General features: G+C 41.1%; 1 protein-coding gene and 1 pseudogene across 11 annotated transcripts in view; one reads left to right on the top strand and one right to left on the bottom strand.

Annotated features, from left to right (window-relative positions):
• MACF1 (microtubule actin crosslinking factor 1) overlaps positions 1 to 12661 on the top strand; it is a 411553-nt gene that overhangs the window by 57874 nt on the left and 341018 nt on the right. The gene's annotated exons all lie outside the window — the stretch shown is intronic.
• Positions 8898 to 9587, bottom strand: LOC129404844 (calcyclin-binding protein-like; annotated as a pseudogene).

Raw genomic sequence — 12661 nt, 5'->3', positions numbered from 1 at the left:
AGACAGGAGTAAACTCTGAACATTGCTTTGTCTGCCCCTCTTCCTACCTCCCCACTCCCCCCAAAAAAGTGAGTCAAAACTAACCATATGTGGGATTGATGAAATCATTCGGGGGTTAAGGTATTTGCTTAGCATACAGCTGACCCCAATTTGATTCCTGGTATCATGTATGATCCTCTGAGTGCTGCCAGAAGTGACCCTTCAGCACAGAGACAGGAATAGTAGTCCCTGAGCACCATTGGATCTGACCCTAAAACAAAAAACTAAAATAAATGTACATCATATTGTATCTGAGAGAGCAACAAACACTTGAAAGATGGATAACCCAAAAGGAAAAAAAAAAGATAGTGAATAGTGTTGAACTCTTTCCACTTGATTTTCTAGTTGGCCAATATTTGAACAATAATGTTGAAAGGTCTTAAAGACCAAGAATTTTTGTGAGCACGCTCTTTTTCAGTGAAAACTTTGATGAGGAGTAACAAACATTATCATTATCAAATTGACCCCTATGCAAACTACATAATTATATATGTTTCATGTTGGACACATAAGATACAGCTGACTCTTAGTCAGCCCATGGAAGCGGAGCAGAGGGCATTCTGAATACCTCAGGTTCACAGATAAATTTTTCAATGAATTGCAACCAATTATTTACTCTTGAATTACCAAAGATACTTTAGGAAAATTGAACAGATTTCTCCCCTGTTTCCTTTAACTACCTTTTTAGCATTCTTTCCTAGTATTCTTCATGTTTCAGCTAAAATAATCTAGTGCCTGCTTTGTGTTTTACTGCCTCTATACTTTTTTGCCCTATTTGGATTTTTTCTTATTTGTGCCTCTTTTATATCTTTCTGCATTCATCTCAAAGGCATACAAGTTGTAGTGATAATATCTTTTTTGTTTTGTTTTTGTTTTTGGACCACACCTGGCGATGCTGAGGAGGTACTCCTCATTGGGCACTCAGGAAACACTCCTAGTGGGGGTTGAGGGACCATCTGGGATGCTGGGGATTGAACCCGGGTTGGCCACGTGCAAGGCAAGCACCCTACCTGCTGTGCTGTCTCTCTGGCCCCATACTGATAATTTTCCAATGATGTGATTATTGAAAGAAATCCACATAAAAGTAATAGTCACTGACAAATGACATTCACATAGTCTTTTGTAAAAACATTTTCTTTCACATTTGTTAACTTTTGTGAACCTTACAGATTATCACTCTGCTTTACAGCTGAGGAAACTGAGTCTCATGGAGGTTACATAACATTCTGAGGTTATGTACAGCCAGAACAAAATAAAAACCTTATGACTTTAAACTTCATGTTCTTTCTATTGAACATCTTATGATCTTTATCACTTGCTTCTCCATGTTAGATTGTAAATTTTTTTTTTCTTTTGGGTCACACCCGGTGATGCTCAGGGGTTACTCCTGGCTCTGCACTCAGGAATCACTCTTGGTGGTGCTCAGGGGACCATATGGGATGCTGGGAATCGAACCCAGGTCGGCCACGTGCAGGGCAAACTCCCTACCCACTGTGCTATTGCTACAGCCCTAAATTCTTGCCTCTACTCTGTGCTACCTTTTAAGGAAGAGTTTTTTAACTTTACTGTTTCGTAGCTCAGAGTGTTGTATATAATAAGTCATCAATAAACTTGTGTTGAAAGGCTAATGGTGAGTCTGGGAGATGTTAATGAATGCCTGTGCATAGCTCAAGGCCTGGCACAAAAAATGCTTAATAAATATTTGATGAATTTTTTTGTAAAATGGATCAAAGACTTTAGTTAATATGAGCTTATATGACACTAAGCAAGTGCAAGGCACTTTATTAAATGCTTTCTATGATTAACTCATTTGTAATCAACTAAATGAGCCATTGGTTTGGCTTTTTTTTTTTCTTTTGGGTCACACCTGGCGATGCACAGGGGTTACTCCTGGCTTTAAACTCAGGAATAACTCCTGGCGGTGCACGGGGGACCATTTGGGATGCTTGAAATCGAACCCGGGTTGGCCGCGTGCAAGGCAAACACCCTACCCGCTGTACTATTGCTCCAGCTCCAACAAGGTATTGTTTTTATCTCCCTTTTATAGTTGCTGGAACTGAGGAAGAGGAAGGCTATGTGACTAGTCCAAGGCCATATAGGTGGGTTTCAGAACATGGACAAGGAGTCAGCTGTAGAATCCACAAAATACTTGACAGTAAGCCCTAATTAGCTATTCAGGGTATTCTTATACATTTTAAGTTCCTTCTGAACTCCTTTTTCTTTTTCTTTTTTTTTTTTTTTTTTTTTTGCTTTTTGGGTCACACCTGGCTCTGCACAGGGGTTACTCCTGGCTCTGCACTCAGGAATTATCCCTGGCGGTGCTCAGGGGACCATATGGGATGCTGGGAATCGAACCCGGGTCGGTCTCGTGCAAGGCAAACGCCCTACCCGCTGTGCTATCGCTCCAGCACCTGAACTCCTTTTTCTTAACTCCTTTCTGTCCTAGACTCAAAAACAAAAACAAAAAACCCAACAACCCCCCTCCCCAAAAAGAAACCAAAAAAATCCCAAACAAACCCAAAAAACATGAGCAGCTTAGCTTGTGAATGTACTACACATAGAACTAGCGTGTAGTAATTTTCAAATTTTTGTTTTATTAGTCACACTAAACTTATTAAAGGACTTTCAATAAATTATACATTTTCAGCAGTAAATCTCTCAGAGAGCACAGAACGATATGCCATAGATATGCCTCCAGTCCGTATGGCAGGCTGCTTCATTCGGGACAACGGGGGTGGGGGGGTGGGGCAGGAGAGGCCCTTCCCTGCCCCAACAGAGCCAGCCCCGGCCGCTGAAACCTTCAGAACTCAGCTTCCACCACACTAACAGCCTCTTTCCATATGCTCAGATGAACCTCACCCATGAGTAAATCTATTCCTAGATATCTCACACTTTACACCACTTATATACTAAGAGTAGCACACCACATTTGATGGGGTTTAAAGTAGAAGGCAACCAATCTTAGGGGGAAATATATTTATACAGATATAGATATAAACACACAAGGCTCAACCTTTAACAGCATGTTACTAATCTCTTATAGAAGCTTATAGAAGGGCTTAATGGCTCCTGGGTGAAATTCAACAGTCTTCACACATTTTCCTCTAAGAAACTTTTTTTGGATTATTTTTTAACAGATTATTCATAATAAACAATACAAATAAATTATTGGTTCTTCTTTGAGAGCAGGGTTTGGGGTTTGGGATGAAAACATCCAAAATATGGTGGTGGGAAGGTGTAATGGTGGTGGGATTGGTGTTCAAATATTAAATGTAATAAAATATTGTGAACAGCTTTATAAAAATTGAAAAAAACTATACATTTTATTTTTGCGGCCACACCTGGTGTTGCTCAGGGCTAACTTCGGCTCTCTTCTCAGGGTTCACTCCTGGCAGTGCTCAGGGGACCATATGAGGTGCCAGGAATGGAATCCTGATTGACCTCATGTAAAACAAACACCCTCCCCAATTCCTCTTAGAGCTCTTAGCTGGTCTGAGGATGAAGTTCCTCAGAGTTATACCCCTATTTTTTTTTGGGGGGCACACCCAGTAGTACTTAGGGCTTACTCCTGGCAGGTTAGGGGGCCATGTGGGATGCTGGATATCACACCTGGTCTGCTACATGAGAGACAAGCGCCCTACCCACTGTGCTATTGCTCCAGCCTCTTTCTGAGAGTTTCCCCTTTCTGATGAACAATGGCTAAGGAAGTGGTAGCCTTTGAACCAGAATTCTGACATAGCCTTTATCCTCCACAGCTGATACACATACTTTTGATTCTTGCTGAGAAAGGCAGTTGTTAGGTTTGGAAGTTTTCAGATTCCGGAGCCAGCTGGACAGCTGACCCTGTGGTAGTTATTTCCCAAACTACCAAGTCCTCTGTCGCGCATCTTTGTGGGCCTCTTCTTTTTTACTTTGAAGCCATATCTGTAAACGTAATCTGTTGGAGGAATTTTAGAGGAGGGGGATCTTTCCTATCTTAGAATACAATCTGGATAATGTGTTTGGGCCCAAGAATCAGATGCATTGTGTTCACCAACTTTAAGCTCTTCTTGAGCATGCTCAAATGACAGTGCTGAGTGTACCTCTAGCTCAGGAAAAGGAGCAGTGTTTATTTTTGGGAAAATATTTCAGAGAAGGAGTGTAGAGCAGCTCAGGCAGTTCCATTTATGGTTGAGCAATGCTTGGTATTCTGGTATTCTACAAAGGGACTGTATGGACAGTGGATAAGAGTTTAGCATTGTAATTGTTCACCTCTTATTTCCTCAATTCAAGGATGATTGAAACACCTCATTAGCTGTTGGGGTGGGACAAGTATTTCCGAGACTGGAATGAGCCTCAGTTCTTTACCCTGGGCTACATCTTCTGCATCTTTGCTCTCACAGCCCACTGAATCACCACCTAGGAATGGCAGTAGCTCATTTGGAGCACTCTTGATGTGATGCACTGTTGACTTGTCTTGGTCTCCTAGACACGGCTTGTGCCGATCCAGGCTTGTTGGAGTGATAGGCTGGGTCTTAGCTCCCCCTACAACTTGTTTCACAAGGCATTGACCTACTTTCAGGGACAATTAAGTGTTTGTGAGCAAAAGGAGGCAGTGACCCAAGAGAAGTTGAACCAGAGCTGCATTGAATTGACATTTGGATTATCCTCCACTCTCCCAAAATTCAGACAGCAGGGTCCCTTTTAATCCAAATAGAATGGCCGACTAGCTGATGTGGAGGACAAATTCCAGATGCTTTTCCAGATAGTCATCTCTGAAGTTTCATTTCTTCTATCAAAGTGCTTTTATTTTTTGTTTCTTTTGGTCTATACTCCGTGATGCTCAGGGTTACTTGTGGGTTTGTGCTCAGGGATCACAAAGTTACTTTTGTACAAGAAACTACTTTTTATAATTATTGTATCCTTTGGGTTTGGGTTTTTTTTTTTTTTTTTGGTGACAAGGGAAGGTTAGAAAGAAGTTAGGGCTTCTAGAATGCATCATCAGCACTGCAAGCCAGCAGCCACCTTTGGTGGCAGTTGTTGTGGCTTGTTTGTAGCCTCTTGGAGAGGATTTTCTTTTTCTATGGTGTGGGATAGTTGACCGGATGGGAACAATAATAGGCTGCTCTTTAGGTAATGAGTAGCTTGTTTAGATTTTCCTGTCCTGTCCTTGGGAGACAACAATTAGATTCTTTTTTCTTTTCTTTCCTTTTTTTTTTTTTTGGCAGCAAAAGGAAGTAAACTCCTTTCCTACCCACTTCTATACTAGATGTCCTTACCTTATTAGCAGGTCCAAACTTTTGCTTCCTTGTTGAACATGATTATTAAACTCAAGTTATTCTTACTGTGTAGCACTGAGGAAGGACCTTAGGCCCTGAGGACAGTGACTCTTGTCCTATATCAGCTGGCCTCAGAACCCTGAGGGAATTGCTAAACTAGCAATTAGGCAGTTTCTTGCTTTATTTTCAGCAACTTCATGTTATAACTCTGCAGTCTCCTAGACAACGTTCTTGAGATACAGAGTAAATCTGTATTATTTATTTTTTGTATTTTGGGCCATTCCCAGAGGTGCTTAGGGCTAATTCCTGGTTCTACACCCGGGGATAGCTCCTGGTAATGCTCAGGAAACCATATGGGATGCACGGTATTGAACCCAGGTTGACTGTATACAAGGGAAGTACCCTACTTTTTTTTTATTTTCCTGAGGTTTTGGGGTACACCAGGTTGTTCTTATGACTGACTTCTGACTCTGTGCACAGGCATTACTCCTGACACCTAGGATTGGTAGTCATTCATTTGCTACCTGGGGCATTATTGTTGTGATGTTGACTTGTTGACTTGTCTTGGTTTTCTAGACATAGCTTGTGTCAGTCCAGGCCTGCTGGAGTGATGGGCTGGGTCTTAGACCCTGTAACTTGTTTAGGGAACTAACAGTCTTTAGGGGATCTTTTATCAGTGCCGGGAATCAAACCAGGGTCAGTAGAATGCAAGGCAAACTCTTTAACCCTTAAACTATCTCTTAAACTCCAGATTAAATCTTAAAATTCAGGAAGGAAAAGCTTATGAGAACTCAGACCTGCCACACATCGGAATTTCTTCAAAGAACCAAATGTATTCTCAGTTCCATTTGAAGAACTGGCTTATATATCAGCCTAGCTAGAAGTCAGTGTGGCATCATTTTGATCTTATGGTTATATTTCTTGGAGAAGAGTATTTGAGGGATATGAAATTGCTTTCGTCTGGCCTAGAAATGCCACCTTTATATAATAAGAATAAAGGTTACAACCACTTTTATTCTGTATTTCTCATTTCTTAATGAATGCCCGTGGAACCTGGCCTCTGCTTGTTTCCTAGTATCTCTGTGTCTTTATGATGTCATAGCTTCCTCTATCCTACATGACAGCACTTGTGTGTGTGGCATCCTCAGGTTTCTTTCTCCCACATTCTTTTCTTTTCTGTCTACAACCAGACTCCCAACCCTGCCCTAAAATCTTCCCATTCTCTTCTAGTTGACTCCCATTCCTTACAGCAGCTATTACATACTTTCACCACTCTCCTCACATTTGCTGCTCCACCCCATCTCACAAGCTCAGGTGTTTCACATTTTACTTTCCATGCCTCCACCCCTCACTTAATCTGTAGTTACCAATTCTTACTTCATTACTTCCTATTTCAAAGGTAGGCCTCATATACATAGTTTGTATGTAATCTTAATCTCTCAGTACTTAATCATTCTTTATAAATATGTGCAGATTTTTTCCATCCTAAGGAAAATTTAAGTTCGTTTCTTCTTCAAATAAATTCCACACTTTTTTTCTGAATCACAGAACTTCTCCAATAGCTTTTTTGGTGGGCCACTTCTAGCTCTTCTCAGGGATCACTTCTGGTGGTATTAAGGGAACCATAAATGTGGTACCTGGATTAAACCAGAGTTATCCACATGCAAGGCAGGTGCCTTAATTCCTGGGCTTGCTCATTGGCTCTCCAATTCTGGCTCTTTAATGGCTGGGTTTTGATTTGTTTGTTTTTGTTTTTGTGCAACACCTGGCAATGCCCAGGGTTACTCCCAGCTCTGCACTCGGAAATTACTCCTGGTGGTGTTTGGGGGACCAGTTAGGATGCTGGGGATTAAACCTGGGTCGACCATGTGTAAGGCAAATTCTCTACCTCCTGTACTGTCACTCCAGCCCCTTTAATACCTTTTGTTTTGTTTTGGGACCACATGAGGTAGTGTCAGGGCTTATTCTTGGTTTTGTACTAAGGGGTCACTCTAGGCAGTGCTCAGGAACATATGGTTCTGGGACTTGAACCAGGGTTGGCCCCATGCAAGGCAAGTGCCTTTACTCCTATACTATTTTTCCACCACCTGTAATAACTTTTTAATATTTATCTTGGTCTGGGAATGTGATTGGTTGTAAATCACCTGTCTTACATGTGTGAAGCCCTGGGTTCAATTCCCAGAACTACGAAGTCCCCTCCCCCAACACATACACACATACACACACACTCAAAAGAAAAAAAAAAAGAAAAGAAATGAAAGAAAAAAGAGACCTGTTAACCTTCAGTCAGTGACCTTCCTGTAGCCTGACGTTTTTGCCACTGTCCCAGCTGAAGTAATTTACTTGTGATGACCTCTTGCAAAATTCAGTAGTTTCTTTTCAGTTCTCATGCCGCTTGACTTTGCATTTGGCACAATTAGAACTTCTCTTTCCCCTTACTCTAATGTTCTCCTGGGACAAGTTACTAATGGTGATTTCATGTACCATCTCTGTGTGTACTGTGATTACTCTCAAATCAGTCTCTAAATATAAATTTTTCTTGGCATTTAGACTTGTATTTCCAAATGAACACTATCCTTTTTCACTTTTTGGGGTGTTTTGGGAGTGGGGACCTCCCATAGAGTGCTTGGAGGACCCAGGTGCAACTTCTGACAATAATGGAACAACTGGTCAGATGGTTCAGCACTAGGTTCCAGTACTGCAGTGTTGTTAAGGCCTGTTGATGCTGGGGGCCATGCAGTTTTGTGGACTGAACACTGGTCCCTCTGCCCCAGACCTGTGCCATCTCCCTGGCCCATACTATTCTCATTTTGAAATCTGTAAAAATTCTAATGAAACATATTCCAAATGGAGTTTATAAACTTATTATCTTCCTACTTTTCTCTACCCAAACCAGTTTCTCTTCCTTTGTGCTCTTTCTCATATATCATCATTATTTCCCACCGATTTACTGAAGGTAGGAAATTCAGATTTGATTGCATATATTAAAAGGAAAAAGTCTTCCTCCATTTTCTGTACCTAACTGGACACTTAAGTTCTAGCTCAGAAGCATCTCAACAATAATTCTTGACTTGCTGGATCTACCACCCTATTATTAAAGCTTTTTATAAGTTTTGATTTTAATATTTAAGGGGAACTCCAGGTGTTGCTCAGGTGTTGCTCTGTGATTCTCAGCCAACCTGGCAAGTGGTTTAATGCAAGGACCTGCTGATAATAGTGTTGCTTGGGCCCTGTGGTGCCAAGGTTCACAAGGGCCATCCTAGTTGTATTGTGTGTGCTCTAACCTCTTTATTATTTCTCTGGTCCCTATTTTTGTTTATTAATTTTTTTAATTAGGCAAGACTTGTTTATTTACATTTCCCACTAAAATGCAATATTATCCTTTTTTGAGCAAAAGTGGGTACTATATGTAGAAACCATCTTTAGAGTAAGTTTAATAAGCTTTTATTTAAATAAACTCTTGAGTAGGAAAGGAAGAATAGGCTGGTACTGAGAAAACTATAAATCGCTGTCAAATATATTGGTGCAGCTCTGCAACACTTCTTTACTGGAAACCTCAGTATATCAGCTTTATTGTCCCCAAACCTGGACTTCGAAGCCTCAAACTTTTGTATCTCCTTTGGCTTGCTTTTCTCTTGATTCTACCTAGGCTTTATTAATGGTCGCTTCATGTCATCTCTGTATTCATATCTTTTCTTCAGAACATTTCATTAGTCCCTCACTAGCATCGTCTTGGTATCATTGAAGGGCTTTTCTTTCTCTTTCAGCTTTCTTGGCCTGAGTCAGGTAGTCCTAATGCGTGTTCTTGGCCTTCTTCCTACCTAGGATCAGAACTGTATCTGTCTTGACCTTTTTGGAACTGTCTTCCACAGAGATGGGTTTCAGATATTATTCACCATCATAGAATGATTCTTCCCGATTAGGTTCTTGATCAAAAGATTAAATGACCTCTCTGTGAAGTGCATATGTATGCTCTTGGGGTGAGCATGCATCTTGCACTCTGACTAAGTTGATGTAGATCTTGACAAACTTACAGACTGATCCCATCCATAATTTCTGATCTTCATTCTGTAGCCTGTTGACATTGGAGCCACCAGAGCTGCAGACTTTTCACTGCTGACAAGAACCATTTTTTTTCTGTGACTACTGCTGCATCTTGTTCTTGATTTCTGTTTCAATCTTAGATTTCTCAGCTCTAAGAACACCACAGACTCTTTTTCTAGAGGTCATTCCCAGCAGAACCACCACTTCTTCTAGATCTTTCTGTAGCTCCTCCAGGACTGAAGCCATGGACGGACTAGGCAGGTATCCTGAGCTGCACCGGAAACAGGAAAGGCAGTGCCGCAGCCGGTGAGGCTGCTATGCGCACAGTGTGTCTGTCCTCTATTTTTATATTTAAATTTAATTTTATTTTGGCTTCTGGACTATACTTGGCAGTAGTTTGTAGTCCAGGGACTACTCACGGACTACTCCTGTCTCATGTTCTTGGTCACTGCCTGCCTGTGCTCCTAGCAGTTGAGCTCAGGTCTCTACAAGCCAGGCACTTGTTGTAGCCTTTTGAACTGTCACCCAGGCCCACTACCTTGTTTTAGTTCCTCTTTGCTTATTGATCATTAACCTGGGTAGTATTGTCAATTTCAACCTTTTGGATGTTAAGAGTGTAATCTCTTGTTCTAGCTCAAAAGTAACATTTTTTTTTTTTTTTATGGTTTTCTGTAGTCTTTCCTCCTTATCTGAGTTATGGTACTTTACAATCCCTTTGTCATAGTTATTATATTATTTCACAGTAATCTAATTATATAGCATTCTAGACCATAGGTTCATTGAGAGAAGACTGTACCTTCTTTATTCTTGTTTCTTTGATGCCATAACAACTTCTTGGGTTGTTGATTTGTATAAAACTTCCTCCTGTCTTTAGGTAAAAGATGTTTGGAAAATTTAAGAGAGTTGTGCTACTGTTGAATATGGGTTATTGTAGGCTCTCCCCTCCCTTTTAAAATTGACTCCAAATTATCTGTTTAGTGGATAAAATCATAAAATAAATAAAACTATAACATGTAAGGCACCTGAAATTCTACCATTTTTTAATAACTAGACATTTTTCTGTATTTTCTGACATGTTCTTATGCAAATATACATGCTTTAATACATGCTTTGCAAAATATAGTTTGAATTTATTTTCTTCAGTTGCTGTATGATAATAAAAATCTTCCAGTGTCAACAATATGTTCATATAATTTATATTTCTGTCAGTATTCCCTTGTGTGCCTTACTACACAAGTCAGTTTGATGCGATAAACAGATGGTTATGAGCTTGGCCCTCTGTCACAATGGGTTCTGCGGCCCTCTGATTCAACCAGCTGTGAATTGAAAATGGGTACTATGTAGTTAGGTCGACAAGTCTGTACTGAGCATGTTTAGATCTTTTTTTCTTGTCACTATTCTCTGAACCGTATAACAGTTATTTACATAGAATTTACATTCTGTTAGGTATTATAAGTAATCTAGAGATGATTTTGTTTCATTTTTCTTTCTTTTTTTTTTTTTTTGCTTTTTGGGTCACACCCGGCGATGCACAGGGGTCACTCCTGGCTCATGCACTCAGGAATCACCCCTGGCGGTGCTCAGGGGACCATATGGGATGCTGGGATTCGAACCCGGGTCGGCCGCGTGCAAGGCAAACGCCCTACCCGCTGTGCTATCGCTCCAGCCCCCTCATTTTTCTTTTTATCTCTTCTCTCCTGCCCCTTCAGTTTGTCACTTTTGTTGATATGTGATAACCTGGCGCGCGCACACACACACATTCACACATTCATGCGTGTGGCTCTGGCTGTGATGCTTTTACATTCTCAGCTGTGATGCTCACCAGGGGTCACATGTAAGGTTGCTTATGTATTTGGACTGCGGTGCACACTGAGGTTTGCATTCCTTTAGTTGCATACATGCTTGGTTGGGATTTGTATTCTTAAGTTGAGGCAAAAAAATAAATTATGGTATGGTGCTCATAAGGTGTTAAGCCAGAAATCATCTGTGTTTCTTGGGGTTGCAGATTGATAGCATAGGTATCAATCAGATAGATAGCCAGGTTCAAACAGCAGAGTTGTCAGTATTGTGCTTTGAACATATTGGTCAGCAGGAGTTGAACTTATAACTATGTACTTGCATGGCAGACAGCTGTCTTGTTTTTGGGCTACACTTGGCAGTGCTCAGAGATTACTCCTGGCTTTGTGCGCAGGGTTCACTCTTGATGGTGCTCAGAGTGCCAGGGATTGAACTCATGTTGGCTGCATGCAAGGCAACAATCTCATCCACTGGACTCTCTTCCTACCCCTTTAAAAAACATTTTAATATGCATATTGCTAACATTTTCTCAAAAAAATTGTATAGTTGGGTTTTTAGATTTCTTTACTTCCCCCACCCCCTCCTATGGTAGGTTTTATGCTATGGGAGTTTTAGGTATTGGAATGACTTAATTAGGCTTTGATATAGGAAAATCTAGTTGCATGTATAACGTGGAATGGATGAAAAGGAGGAAAATCCATTCTTCCAGGGTTCTTTGAGCAATAAAGGTGAGAGATAGGATTAAACAGGAGGGAATGCCTGTGAGATAGACTGAAAGAACTGACATGACTTGAATAATTCTGGGGGTGAAGCATACCATTTCTTGAAGTGCGGAATTAAAAGATGGCATTGGCTTTGGAGGAAACCGGAGTTCTCTTTTGATAATTTTGCATTCCACTTGCTCTGGCATGCTCACATGGAAATGCCCTACAGGGGTTGGCACTGCGAAGCAACATTCAGAAGAGAGGCAGAGCTCAGTTATCTCAGGCTGATACCTCAAGCCCTCCAGAATAATATTTCCGCCTTTCTTTTCCAATTGTTTCTTTACATCTAAGCCAGACAAGACTGTCTTCCTGGGGAACCAGAGTAAGTACAGTAGGTAGGGTATTTTTCTTACGTGCTGCTGGCTGACCTGGATTTGATCCCCAGTAACCTGTATGGACCCCCACCAGGTCCAGGAATGATCCCTGAGTGTAGAGCCAGGAGTGAGCCCTGAGCACATCGGGGTTAGGCCCCATCAAAAAACCAAAACCAAACCAAAACACAGAAGACTGTCTTCCTGAGAGCCTCTGTTTGCTGTGTCTGCCAGATAGAATTTTGCCCATTGTTTACAGTCTACCTTCAAGTCCTCTAGGAAACCCCTGATCACTCCACTGGAAGTCAGTTCCTGCACCAGTGGTCGTTCTTTTCCTGTTTCATTTTTTTAGTTTGTTTGTTTTGGACCATACCCAACTATGCTCAGGGCTTATTCTTGGCTCTATGCCCAGGGAGCTTGGGGGACTTTATGTAGTGCTAGAGATTGA

The sequence above is a fragment of the Sorex araneus genome, chromosome 5, assembly GCF_027595985.1.
Source record: "Sorex araneus isolate mSorAra2 chromosome 5, mSorAra2.pri, whole genome shotgun sequence".
NCBI classification, from domain to species: Eukaryota; Metazoa; Chordata; class Mammalia; order Eulipotyphla; family Soricidae; genus Sorex; species Sorex araneus.
Note: the sequence above shows the minus strand (reverse complement) of the source record. Positions and strands in the feature narration are given on the sequence as shown.